General features: G+C 32.8%; 1 long non-coding RNA gene across 1 annotated transcript; it reads right to left on the bottom strand.

Moving 5' to 3' along the window:
• Positions 1-12,161: 12,161 nt before the first annotated feature.
• On the bottom strand, positions 12,162-13,457 carry LOC149202960 (uncharacterized). The gene is made up of 2 exons (XR_016253586.1): positions 12,921-13,457; positions 12,162-12,805 (listed from the first exon to the last, which is right to left on the bottom strand). It is a non-coding gene; the product is annotated as an uncharacterized LOC149202960 (long non-coding RNA).
• Between the last annotated feature and the right edge of the window lie 443 nt (positions 13,458-13,900).

The following is a 13,900-nucleotide window of genomic DNA, read 5'->3' as shown; positions in this document are numbered from 1 at the left end:
ATCTTTGTACTATAATGAATCATTTTTCCAGCTAAATGTATCAGATGTACTGGGATCTTGTTGTAACTTTTGAATGAGTGCTCATACTTCTTCGTCATTCTTCCATTCCTCCCTTGCTTCGTTTATCCAGTTTGGTTGGATAATACAAATGGCGCACAACAATGCTTGCACATCCTCATCCTTTCATGAGAGTGCATCTGCCACAACATTTTGCTTCCCTTTTTTGTAGATGATTTCAAAGTCATAACCCAACATCTTTGTGATCCATTTTTGTTGCTCTTCAGAGGATAATTTTTGTTCTAAAAAGCATTTAAGACTATCATGATCTGTTTTTACCTTGAAGTGTCTTCCCATTAGGTAGGGTCGCATTTCTTAAGTGCATGTAGTATTGCCAACATTTCCTTCTCATAAATAGCTTTGTGTAAATACTTTCCCTTGATTGGACAACTTTCTAAAGAAATGGGTCTTTCATCTTGCATTTAAACAACACCAATTCCATTTCAGGAAGCATCACATTCCACAATAAAGGTTTTTGTGAAGTTCAACGTAGATAAGACCGGTGCTTGGCACATTGCCTCTTTAAGATGTTTGAAGGCCTTTGTTGCTTCTGGAGTCCATGAAAATGCATCTTTATTCAATAATGTTGTTAGAGGTGCTGCTATTATCCCATAATTCTTAACAAACTTGCGGTAATACCCCGTCAACCCGTGAAATCCTCACAAATACTTTATGGATGTGGGGATTTTCCATTCATTAATGTATTTAATTTTTATATGGTCTACCTTAAAACCTTCATGAGATATAATATGACCCAGATATTCCACCTCTTGTACTCCAAAGAAACATTTGGAGCTTTTTGCATATACTTGTTTCTCCTTCAATAGTTTGAGCACCCTGTCAACATGTTCAACATGATCCTTCCAAGACTTGTTGTAGATTAGTATATCATCAAAAAATACTAACAGAAATTTTCTAAGGAAGGGTTTGAAAATGGAATTCATCAAACCTTGAAATGTAGAAGGTGCATTGGTAAGGCCAAAAGGCATGACCAAAAATTCATAATGACCCTCATGAGCTCTAAATGCTGTTTTCGAAATGTCTTTAGTCTTCATTTTGATTTGATGATATCCTGAATGAAGATCCAACTTGGTGAAGTAAATTAATCCATGCAATTCATCCAATAACTCATTAATGATAGGAATGGGAAATTTATCTTTAATAGTGAGCTTGTTGAGCTCCCTATAATTCGGACACATGCGCCATGATCCATCCTTCTTGTGCACCAATACTACTGGAGAAAAGAAGAACTTTTACTAGGTTGAATTATACCAGCCTCTAGCATTTTTGCAACCATACATCCAATTTCACTCTTTTGGGCATAGGGATATTTCTACAGCTTGATGTTTGGAGGAACACTTCCTAGAACCAAATGAATAGCATGATCATTATCATGAATAGGTGTGAGACCTTTGGGAGTCTCAAATACCTTGGAATGATTGTCCAAGACTTTTTGGATATCTGGAGAAACAAATGATTTTGATGTGGGAACCTCTAGTGAACATAATTGTGCAATTACACCTCGTTGTTCCTTCTTTAGAAGCTTTGTCATATCTTTAGAGTTGATTATCTTTCCTGGTTTCCCTGCAATACCCAGTAATTCAACTTCCTTTCTTTCTACACAAAATTTCATGAAAAGTTCTTGAAAATTAAAAGCTATTTTACCCAAGGATTGTAGCCTTTGGACTCCTAGTACAACATCAGCACCACCCATTAGAATGGAAAGCACTGGGCTATTCAATACATATTCTCCCATGGATAGCTTGATATTATGGCACTTTCCGGAGCAATTTATGGCTCCCCCACTTGTAGCTATCACTTGACACTCTGGTGCTGGATATAGGAAGCAATTCAATTCCTTTGTTATCTTACAATGAATAAAATTATGGGTACTTCCTGAATCAATCAACACTATTACTTTTTTCTTCTTGATATGTCCTTCTATCTTGATAGTTTGAGGAGTGGTAGCATTACAAGATATGGTTGGATTAATTTCTTTTTTATCTAGGGTTTTTTCCTGGCGTATATCCTCTTATTTTAACATTTCTTATTCCTTTTCTTCCTCCTCTTCACAATCTATGTAGAATAATTTATTCTCAGCACACTTATGACCTTTAGTGTATTTGCTATCACAACTGTAACAAATCCCTTTTGCTCTTTTTTCTTCCAATTATTGTGGTGTCAACCTTGTAGGTTGTGGAAGGCTAGGGGCAACAACACTTCAATCTTTATAGTTGTGAGTGGTAGGTTTCCTCGTTTCCATAATTTTTCTTTCAATTTTTCTTGCTAACCTGAATGCCTTCTCCAATGAATCAGGTTCCCAAAGGTGAACCTCATGTTAGATATTATCCTTTAAAGTCCCTATGAACACATCAATCCTATGCTCCTCTGGACTATCTTTTACCCTTATGTTCAATTTTTGGAAGTCCTCAATGTGCTCCATCATTGAACCCTTTTGTTTGAGATTTATCAATTGGCTAAAAAAGGTGTTTCTTTTTGTATCCTCATAATGTGCTATCATTTCATCCATAAAAGTTACCCAAGTGACAATTTGTTTACGAGAGCAAAGCCATTGATACCATACAAACTGATTTGGTTCCAAATATAAAGTTGAAATACGTACCTTTTTTGTGTTTTTCACATTATGGAGATCGAAAAATTGCTCCATATGTAGTATCCATGTTCCGAGGTCCTTGCCATCAAACTTCCTCATATCAATTTTTGGAACATGGTGGGTCTTCAATCCAACATTAGAGTCTATGAAATCATGATTAACATTTCATTTTTTCTCATCATGAGTTTTCTTTACTACCCTTTCACCATTAGTTACCATTTCTTGTAGCAACTTATTCAAATTTATCTTCAATTCTTCCATATTATCGTCCATGCCATTCATCTTAGCGTCGATGCCATTCATCTTAGCTTCTACGCCTTTCTTTAAACCATCCATCTTAGCTTCCACGCCATCCATCTTAACTTGTGTGCCATTCATATTAGCTTCCATGCCATTCATCTTGGCTTCATTTACCTTTAGTGAGAGTGAAATTTGTTGTACTTCGTCTTGTAATTTTGATATATCATGTTGCATTTCTTCCTCTTCTTCACGAGTCATGCTACAACGTTCAGGTTGCTTACTAGGTGTTTCCATTTTCTTTCTTTGGGGCATTAATTAATGCTAATAATTCTTCACTATTCCCTTTGAATTCCTTCAAACTAATTTTCCAACCAATCTTATGCAAAATTCATAAAAACTACACACCTTTTTTTCACTTTGTAAGAGCTCGATATTGAATCTGTTGTATCTCTATAACTGCAGATCTTGAATCTCTAAAATCTTGTCCTGTGGTAGCCCCTTGAGTCCTCTTTCTAACCCCCCAAGTCTGATCAAGATTGGATTCTCCAAGGAAGAGTTATACCAAATCGCCCATGGTGACGTGATTATAGAATAGTTTAGTAGAGCGAACTTGTACGATGTGCCACGGGTCATTGTTTCAACCTTAGTACGTGAAACTAATACACAGAAAACTACAGGTCCTCCTTCTGAAACTTCTTATAAAATTTCAATCAGATGCTCAAAACAAAATTTATGACGATTTTCCCCAGGTCAACTGTTTGGAATGTAATACGGGAGTCTGCAAAAATGCCAACTTCCTCAGATCATATCTCCTCAAATATAGTGAGACAAGCTCTGAAATTCAGACCTGAAGTTCAGAACAATTTCAGCCCAAATGGGTTTTTTTGTTAACTTCTGAAATGTTGCAGAAAAAAGTTATAGCAAAAATGCCATGATGACCTGTTTGGAGCAGCGAAACCCTAGAATCCAAAGCTCTGATACCAAATGTTAGGAAACCAGCTCACAAAAAGATAGAAAAGATAGATCAACGCCTTACAATTCAACCTCTTCGAGGGGGAAACCTCCTTTACATTACACAAATGAACAATTCTTGGATGATACAAATGTCTAAACCTTCCTTCTATATAGAGGAGTCTAAGCGGTCACAATGTAATTAAGCCGACATAACAGTAATAACATAAGGGCACAAAAATAACAATAGTGGGTTTCTATGGGGCATACTAATAACAATATGGGGACAATAGGGGCACAATAATAACAATAAGGGATACAATGACAATAGTAATGGGGGAATCACTAGTATTATAGAGGCCTAACAAACACCATGATTTCTAGTCCTTCGAGTATGAGACAAAATGATATAACTGAAGGATGAGAGAAATCGATGGATTCAAGAGATCAAATTTATAAGTCTCCATCTTCTGGAAAGTTTTTTGGGCGGTTCTGGTAACTTGCTAAGAGTCTTCTTCTATATGGAGCTTAGTGTAGCTTGTCGATAAAGCTGAATTTAGGCCTTTTTCTAGAGCAAGGAATTCAACTTCATTATTAATAGATGTTCCTTAATTATTTGCTAAGATCCATAGAACCTTATGCATCCAATCTATTATAAGACCACCAAATCCTACCAACCTCGCGAATACCTTTCTATGCTCTATCAAAATTAAGTTTCAAGAAGCCTATAGGGGGAGATGAATATGAATCAGACTGAGGTGATTAGGGATGGGGTTCCATCCATGAGGAGGGGAAATAATTTTGGGAGAAAGGTTAAGAGATTTCAAAATAACTTGTTCTCAAGGCTATGTTTTCCAATTAGCTTAATACCAAGTGCCAGTCAAAATAGTTTTTCTAACATTGGTCTTAATAATATGCCACACACTATCTTCTGTCACGTGTTAATCTTTGAATATCCTTCTATTTATTTCCTTCTAGAGGGATCATAAGGAAAAGCAACACTTATTTTGTGTAATATAATTATAACAATAATGTTAATATTATTAATAATAATATCAATATTGAAAATTTTAATAATAAACTATATTAATATTATGAAAGAATTAAAATTTTATCTATATTAATAAAACATAGTCAATAGTCCATCATAGTCAACAAAATTCAACCATAAGATTCAACCATAGTCAACGATAGTGGATATGGTATTGGCAATCCATAATCAAATATAGGAATCGTTGCCAGACTCAAAATTGGCATAGAAATTGTAATAGTCATTAAAGTTAATAACTTATATAATAAATGTAATACTTAATACTTAATATATAATTTTAATATTACTATTATTTTAAATATTTAAATATTTGAATTTTAATACAACTTTTATAATATTTTTATAATTTATTAATATAACTTTAATATTACACTTTATATTGTTCGCAATATAACTTTAGTAACTTTAGTATTGCTCACAATTTGGATGTCATCACAACGTGTTGAACAACAAATGACTATGTAACATAATGAACAACAAACATCATCACGATATGATGAATAAAACATGATATCGCAATGTGATGAACAACAAACATCATTAGAATGTGGTGAATAATAAACATCATCATAATGCGATGAAAAATAAATTGTTGCAATATGATGAATGACGAAAGCCATTGCAATGTGATGAACAATAAGCATTATCAAAATATAATGAGTAACAATGAATGTTGCAATGTGCCAAATGATGTCAATGTGATTAATAATAAATGTCGTCGCAATGTAATGAACAATAAACAATGTTACATTGTGATAAAAACTAATGTCATTGCAATGTGATGAAAAATAAACAATGTTAGAATGTGATGAACAACAAATTTTGTTACAATTTGATGCCCAACAAATGACATCATAATTTGATGAACATCAAACATCATCACAATTGGAAAAAAAAATGATGTTGCAATCCAATAAATAAAAGCATTGAGATCCATGTTTAATGGAGTCAATCATGATCTTAACTTGGTTGATGAGTTCAAACATGATCAACCATAGTCCTATATGGTAGAGCGTAGTCAATTACAGAGAACAAGACGACCATATGTGGTCAACATAGTCATAATGGACAACCATGTTCAACCAATATCAAACGTGGCCAAACCACTCTTAGCAATGGTAAACATGGTTGACTATGGTTAACCATCATCAACCATGGTCGACATGGATAGGATGACCAACCATGGTCAACATGGATGTCACAATGTGATGAAAAAAAACATTACTGAAACATATTGAACAAGAAATGTCATCGCAAATGTGATGAAGATTTTAAAAAGTTGTAATGTGACCTAGTAACATGACATACAATAAATGTCATAGTAACATGACATACAATAAATGTCATCACAATGTGACGAACAATAAAGAATGTCACAATGTGGCATAAAACAAACATCGTCTAATGTCACAAACAATAAATATAATCATAATTTGATACATAAAAATTGATGTCACAATGTGATGAAAATCAAATATCATTGCAATTCGACAAAAGAACAATATTGTAGTGTGACAAATAAAACCATTAAAATCCACGATCAATCATGTTTAACTATGTCAGTGATGATATTCCCTTGATTGATCAAGGTTAAACACAGTCCACCATGGTCATATTTGGTTGTGACAAACAACAAATTTCATTGCAACATGAAAAACAATAAACAACATCATCAACCCACTTCAACCATTAACGTAATATTAACATTAACACCAATATAACATCAACCATAGTTAACATTGGTAGAGAAATATGAATGTTACATAAATACATATATACATTGTTACATGAGTTTTTGACCATGGTCGAACATGGTTAACTATTGTCAACCTTGTCAACCCCCTTGAGCATAATCATCCCTTAACAACCATTAAGCTTGGGCAACTATGGTTTAGCATTGTCAACCATGGCCAAGTCTCGTCAACAATTTTTAATCATAGTCAACCATGGTCTACTATTCAGAAATGAGCACAACCACATTAATAAAATGATTAAATAATTTAATTGACACCATTTCCCACTTATATAATACTGATTAAAATAAAAAATAAAAAATAATATTAATTAATACATACAAACCATTTATTTAATATAATTAAATTTGTTAATAAATAAATTTAAAATAACATATTAACGAATAAAAATATATTTTAATTTTTCAATATAATAATAATAATAATTTCTTTTTCAGGACACTGAACCGTGTTTATAAAATATAAAAAATACATTAAATTGATAGTTATTAAATAAACCTACGGCATATATAAATTAAAAATCAAAATATAAAAGACGGTAACACGAAACATTTTCAATCTAATATATTTGAATTTACAATACATTTAAAATAAATATTAAATCAATGAGTATAAAGCAACTTTCATATAACCTGGTTTTGTTTGGTTAAGCAATTGTTTAATATTTTAATATAAATGACGAAAAGAAAACCACTATTTTGAAACCATAATGGTATACATGAATTTTTTTTTTGACTTTAGGACTTGTAATAAGATTTGAAAAATACTTAAAAATATGTTTAAATAGAAAAAGATTAGTACAATCATATTAAAAATATTAAAGTGACTGATATAGCTGAAGACTTTATAAATGTAACAAAAAAATTATTGCAATACAAATGATGCCTTGCCAATGTACACATTTACCTGATTAACCACGTATAAAAAGGTTATGGGTCAATTTTAACTTGAAAAAAAAATTACACATCTAGTTGTAAAATAGATCATTTTGCTAAATAAAATTTGCTTATATATTAATTTACCCATATAATTAGAATATGAACTTATTAGAATTGGAATAATCTCAAATCCCTAAGAAATTGATGGGCGGGGAGCCATGTAGAACGAAATTAATTTAATTTGATAAAAAAAAAGAATTACACATCTTATTGTAAAATTAACCATTTTGCAAAATAAAATTTCTATATATACTAATTTCCCCGTCTAATTAGAATATGAACTTATTAGAAGTGGAATAATCTCAAATCCCTAGGAAATTGGTGTGCAAGGAGCCACACTAATCTAATTTTTAAAATTTATTAAAAATCAATATTACATAACAAATTCTTTAACACACTACAACCCTTGATAAGCATTAAGACGAAGCATATTATGTTGAGAAACGGTCTTAAAAAATATAAAAATAAAAAGTCAACATATCTTCATCCACATTAAGTTGAAATAAGAAAGCTTTGGCAAAAATATATTTATTAACAAATATTTTATAGCAATATTAATTTATATTTTCAAACAAATCCGCAATTACTCATAACTGCCCAATTATTCTATATCATTTGAAACAATGGTTGCCATATAAAGGGCTTTCTTTTGTACAAACCTTTGAGTGCATCTAGGAAAGAAAATTGAAAATTATAGTGGAATTGGAAAGTTTATTATTTTCTATTTTTTTTTTATTTTTTTTTTATTTTATTATAAATATCTAAAAAGCTGAGAAAATAGTGATAGGTACTAATTTTAAAAGTAGTTACTGCTTTTTAGGATTTTAAATTAGAAAAGTACTTTTGATTAAAATTTGGAAGGGAAAATGAGTTTTGAAAAAATATTTTAGATTTGAGTTTGAAAAGAAAAAAGAGTTTCGAAAAGAAGTAATAAGTGTGATTTTTAATTTAAATTTAATTTAGGAAAGAATGAATAAAAAGTATTGCTCTCATACATATGAGTGTTTTTGAATTTTAGGGATCACTAGCATTACTCTTAAACATATGAGAGTTACATGGACCATCAGCCTTAGCAACAGAGATAATTGTCCTCGCTATTAATTTGATAACTAAATTATGATAAATTTTCGGAAAAAAACCTTATCAAATTCGAACTGAAATCGAATATCATATCCTATGAGAGATAATTGTCCTCGCTATTAATTTGATAACTAAATTATGATAAATTTTCGGAAAAAAACCTTATCAAATTCGAACTAAAATCGAATATCATATCCTATGGAATCAAATTCAAACTGGAACTATGGTGTCCAGGATAAGGACTACACGATCTGACATGACGACGGTATTCGTGACAGCGTCTGGAAGTGTCCAGCTCGCCTTTTGTCTCCGGAAAAGAGACATGGAATACCAGCACCATTGAATGCGCTGCGTTGAAGGCAATAATCCACCAAATTCCACGAAATTCGTTCAGTCCATTGTTGCATTGTAGATCGATCCCATCTTACTGTTGCTACACAGATAGATCTTTATGGAATATATTTGTACATTAGTGGGCTGTCAACTGTCTCGAGGCCGTGCAACCGGATGACCAGAGTACCAATATGGGGAAATTGGTGGGGCTAACGAAGGCGGATGTGCGTGTAGTGCTTACACCTCACGCTTTTAACAGGGAAATAATTTTGAGCGCAGGAATTTACCGTAGTTTATTTATTACAGGTTTTGGAGATTTTTGTAGTTATTTAATTTATTTAAAATTATGGGAGATTGATTGGAATTACATGTTTGAGTTGTGAATTTTCTTAATAGAATTTATTTAGGATTATGGGAGATTTGTTTGAATCACAAGCATGAGTTATGAACTCTTCACAATCCAAGTGCTTTAGGGGTTTTTTAATATGTTGAATCCATATATTGAATCAAAATTTCAGTTTAAACAACAAAAATCAATGTTTAAATTAAAAAAATGGTTGGATTTCCACCAAAATCTCAAAAATAGACAAAGCCATCTTTTTATGTCAATAAGTATGTTTATTTTAGAAGAGGACTTCTAGAACTTTACGTTAATAATTAATAGGTGAGTGATAGATACTTAACTCAATATCTATGGAATATTTTTAAGAATAAGGAGTATATAACTTTAAAATTTGTTTTTAAAATAATTATTTTCTTTTTGTGTTTTACTTTAATTAAACAGGGTCTTTTCCTACTTAACATATTTCATAGTGTCTTTGTTCATGGGATATTAGAGAATAACCTAATCTCACTACATATTGATAAAAACTTCCCAAAATTGTTTCATTGTAGCCCCTCCCAATATCACTTTCAAATAAAAGTAACCCCTACTTTTTTAATAACCATGTTGACCATATAGACCATTATTGACCATGGCTTGGCCATATTGGACCTTGGTTGAACATAGTTGCACATTTTGAACATATTGACCATGGTTGACCGTGTTGTCTACAATTGACAATGCTCGACCATATATGACCATGGTTGATTGTGTTTGAGGTCAGTTAACGAAGGAAGATCATGGTTGACATAGTTAAACATGATTGATCATGGTTACCAATGGTATTGTTTGTCGCATTATGAGATCATTTTTTCTCTATTTGCAATAATGTTTGATGTTCACCACATTCTAACACATTTTTTGTGTGTCACATTTCAATAACATTTATTGTTCATCACATCGTAATCTTGTTTATTGTTTGTCACATTACACTGATGTTTATTGTTCATCAATCTGTGAATCATATGTCATTTGGGACATTGCAATGTCATTTCTTGTTCATCATATCGCGAAAACATTTATTTTTCATCACATTGCAATGACATTTATTGTTCGTGATGTTGTAATCATGTTTATTTTTTAAAATGTGGCTTTGTTTATTTTTCTTCACATTTTGACGTCATTTATTATTTTTCACATTGTGATCATGTCTGTTGTTTGTCACATACAATATTTTTTGTTGTTAATCACATTGCAATGTTGTTTATCGTTAATCACTTTGCAATAATTTTATTGTTCATCACATTTCCAAGACATTTATTGTTTATCATGTTGGGATGATGTTTTTTGTTCGTCACATTGTGATGTTCTTTATTTTTCATCACATTGTGATGTTGTTTATTATTCTTCACCTTGTGATGACATTTATTGTTCATCACATTACCATTATTGATTGTGTTCAAGCATTATCAACCAAGGAAATGTCATGGTTAGCATAATTGAACATGATTCACCTAGGTTTTTCAATGGTTTTGTTTGTTGCATTGCAACATCATTTTTAATCTAATTGTAATGACATTTGATATAGCTCACATTCCAATGACACGTATTATTCATGAAATTATGACCTCATCTATTATTTGACAACGTTGTAATGTCATTCGTTGTTTGTAATAATATGTTATAGTATGATGGCATTTATTATTCATCATATCATGTTTATTATTCATCACATTGTGATGACATTTACTATTTTTGGCATTAGGATAATGTTTAACCCTGATCAAATGAGGGAAGATTGTGATTGACATAATTAAACATTATTCAACGTGGTTTTCAATAATTTTATTTATTGCATTGCATCATTTTTTTTGTTTAATTATAATTATGTTTAATGTTCATCACATTGTGACATTGTTTGTTGTGCAGCACATTGTCACGTCATTTATTATTCATCATATTGTAATATTATTTATTGTTCTTTTCATTCTACCACATTTACTATTTATCACACTAAGATATTTATTATTTTCCATCTAAGAAATATTTGAATTTACAATACATTTAAAATAAATATTAAATCAACAAGTATAATCAGCTTCCATATAACCTGGTTTTATTTAGTTACTCAACTGTTTTTGAAATCTAAATGACCATCATTTTGAAATCTTTAATGGTATACCGGATTTTGGAAAATAATTGAAATTCTTTGTCCGGACCTTTTTATGACTTGTAGCAAGATCTCAAAATACACTTAAATATGTTTAAACGAAGAAACGTTCGTAACGTCAGAAAAGAAATATAATTTATTAGTAATGTTTCAAATCGATATTATTAGTTTTTATTAAATATTTCAAATCGATATTAATTATTAATTATTTTAGATTTTTTTGAAATATGAATTTAATATGAGTTGTGAGGGATTTAATTTTTTTATGTTTAAATTTTTGTATGAGTCAATATTATTTAATTTATTTTTAATGTTTAGTAATTTTTTTTTTTCGATTTTTTCATAATTTTTATTTTGATAAATATAAACAAAATTTCAATTCAATTTTAATAGTGCTCTGACAACCTTACACATTATACTTATACCATAATAAGCTTTTAAGCTCAAAAACTCTGTGAACTAAAACAGATTTTAAATTACTACAGAATTTTGTTCTGTAAAGGATAAAAATTATACTTAAAAAAGACTAAAGTTCGTGTATTATTGTCCGGTTGGTATTACATTCCATCTCCAGATTATGCGCTTTCGTGTACAAAAAACAGACTTTAAATTACTACAGAATTGTTTTGTAAATGATAAAAAATTATATAGTTAAAAAAGATTGTCCGAGTTGGTATTACATTCCATGTCCAGATTATTCACTTTCGTGTACAAAAATTACAGCCACCCTATCAGATGGTGTCATTTTCCTGTCGAGTTCCCGCCAGCCGCGTTTCATAGACCACGGCGAATGCTGGAACCTGTGCAATTCCACTTCTCACAAAGAATGGAATTGCAATCCACTCGCTGTTTCTTACAATCCACTCGCCATATTTCTGTACGGGGGCAGTGGCCTCTGTATATAACACTCGTTATTGCTCATGTTTGCGATGCTATGGTCTCTTGGTTCTGCCCTGGAGGATGTGCATGGGCTGGAAGACTCAAGAAAGCCATCGCCTTTCCTGGCCCCAAAGGATGGCCCATAATCGTAAGCCTTATGTACATGAGCGTTGGTCTTTCTCATGGCAGGCTCCAATGTCTGGCTCGCACTTATGGCACCAAGAAGCTCATGGCGTTTTAGCTTGGGCTTAACGCCAACCGTGATTACATCTGATCCTAAAGTGGCCAGAGACTGGCTCAGCTCCCCCACTTCGCAGACCGACCCCTCAAACAATATGCTCAGCAGCTAATGTTCAGCACGGCTATGGGATTTGCGCCCAACGGCGTTTACTCGCGACTATTGCGAAGGATTTCCACTGCGCATCTCATAATAACGGCTCCAAAATAAATAACCGAAGACAACTTCTAATTCTAAGACTATAACTGTAATTTATCAAAAGAATCGCAACGTGCTTAGTTTAGTTATAATACCTATAGTGTCCCCAGTAATCACCGTTGGCACAAATCCTATCGCCCTGCTAAACATCAACTGCTACGCGAATTGTTTATCGGATCGCTCTGGAAAGTGAGGGTAGCCAAACAAGGCTCTGGCCAGCTCAGGATGTGATGTAATCATGGTTGGTGTTGAGCCCAAGTTAAACGCCATGAAATTCTTGGCGCCGTGAAGACGCGCCAGATATTCAAGTTGCAGTGAGCAAGGCGGCCCGCTCATGTCCTTAAGGCTTCTGATTATCGGCCATCCTCTGGGGCTAGTATTTGCGACGCCTTTCTTGTGTCTTCCTACCCCATACACAATCTTCAGAGCCGAACCAAGAGACCATATAATCTCAAACAGCAGATACAACGAATGCTATATACAGAGGCCACTTGCTCCATGGAGAAATATTTTCAGTGAAATGTGAAAAATAATCTAGGGCTCCATTCTTTGTAAGAAGAGAATTGGCTATACTCACAACTCCCTACCCCATTGGATAAGATACAGAGAAGGAAAGATGAATTGAGTGGAAGGAATACCAGGAAGGACGTGTGTTATATTGAGACGACAGAGGCAGCGAAATGGGTTAGGAAATTGATGGGCTATCGACCGCAGCTGTGCGTGAAGGGCCCAGACAGGACAGGATGACTACATGATCTGACACGGCGACGGTATCTTACAGACTTTCGGGACAGCGTTTGGAAGTATACAACTCGCTTTTGGTTGTATGCAGCTCGCTTTCTGTCTCCGGGAAAGAGACATGCAATACCACCTCCCTTGAATGCGTTGCGCTAACGGCATTAATCCACCTCCGTTTATATGCCGACACATGCTTCCTCGACATTCGTGAAGTGTAGTTCACTGCTGCACTGCACATGGGGGGCTATCGGATGAGGCGGACGGGAAGAGGAATATGGCGAAATTGCGGCTAAACTTATTTTTTTTTAGAAGAAAAAAGGAGTCCTCTATCGAGGTA

This window comes from Pinus tabuliformis, chromosome 2_1 (assembly GCF_031772625.1).
Source record: "Pinus tabuliformis cultivar Carrire ecotype Pingquan chromosome 2_1, CPIR1, whole genome shotgun sequence".
In the NCBI taxonomy this organism is placed as follows: Eukaryota; Viridiplantae; Streptophyta; class Pinopsida; order Pinales; family Pinaceae; genus Pinus; species Pinus tabuliformis.
The sequence above is the reverse complement of the archived record's forward strand: the minus strand, read 5'-3'. Positions and strand labels throughout refer to the sequence as shown.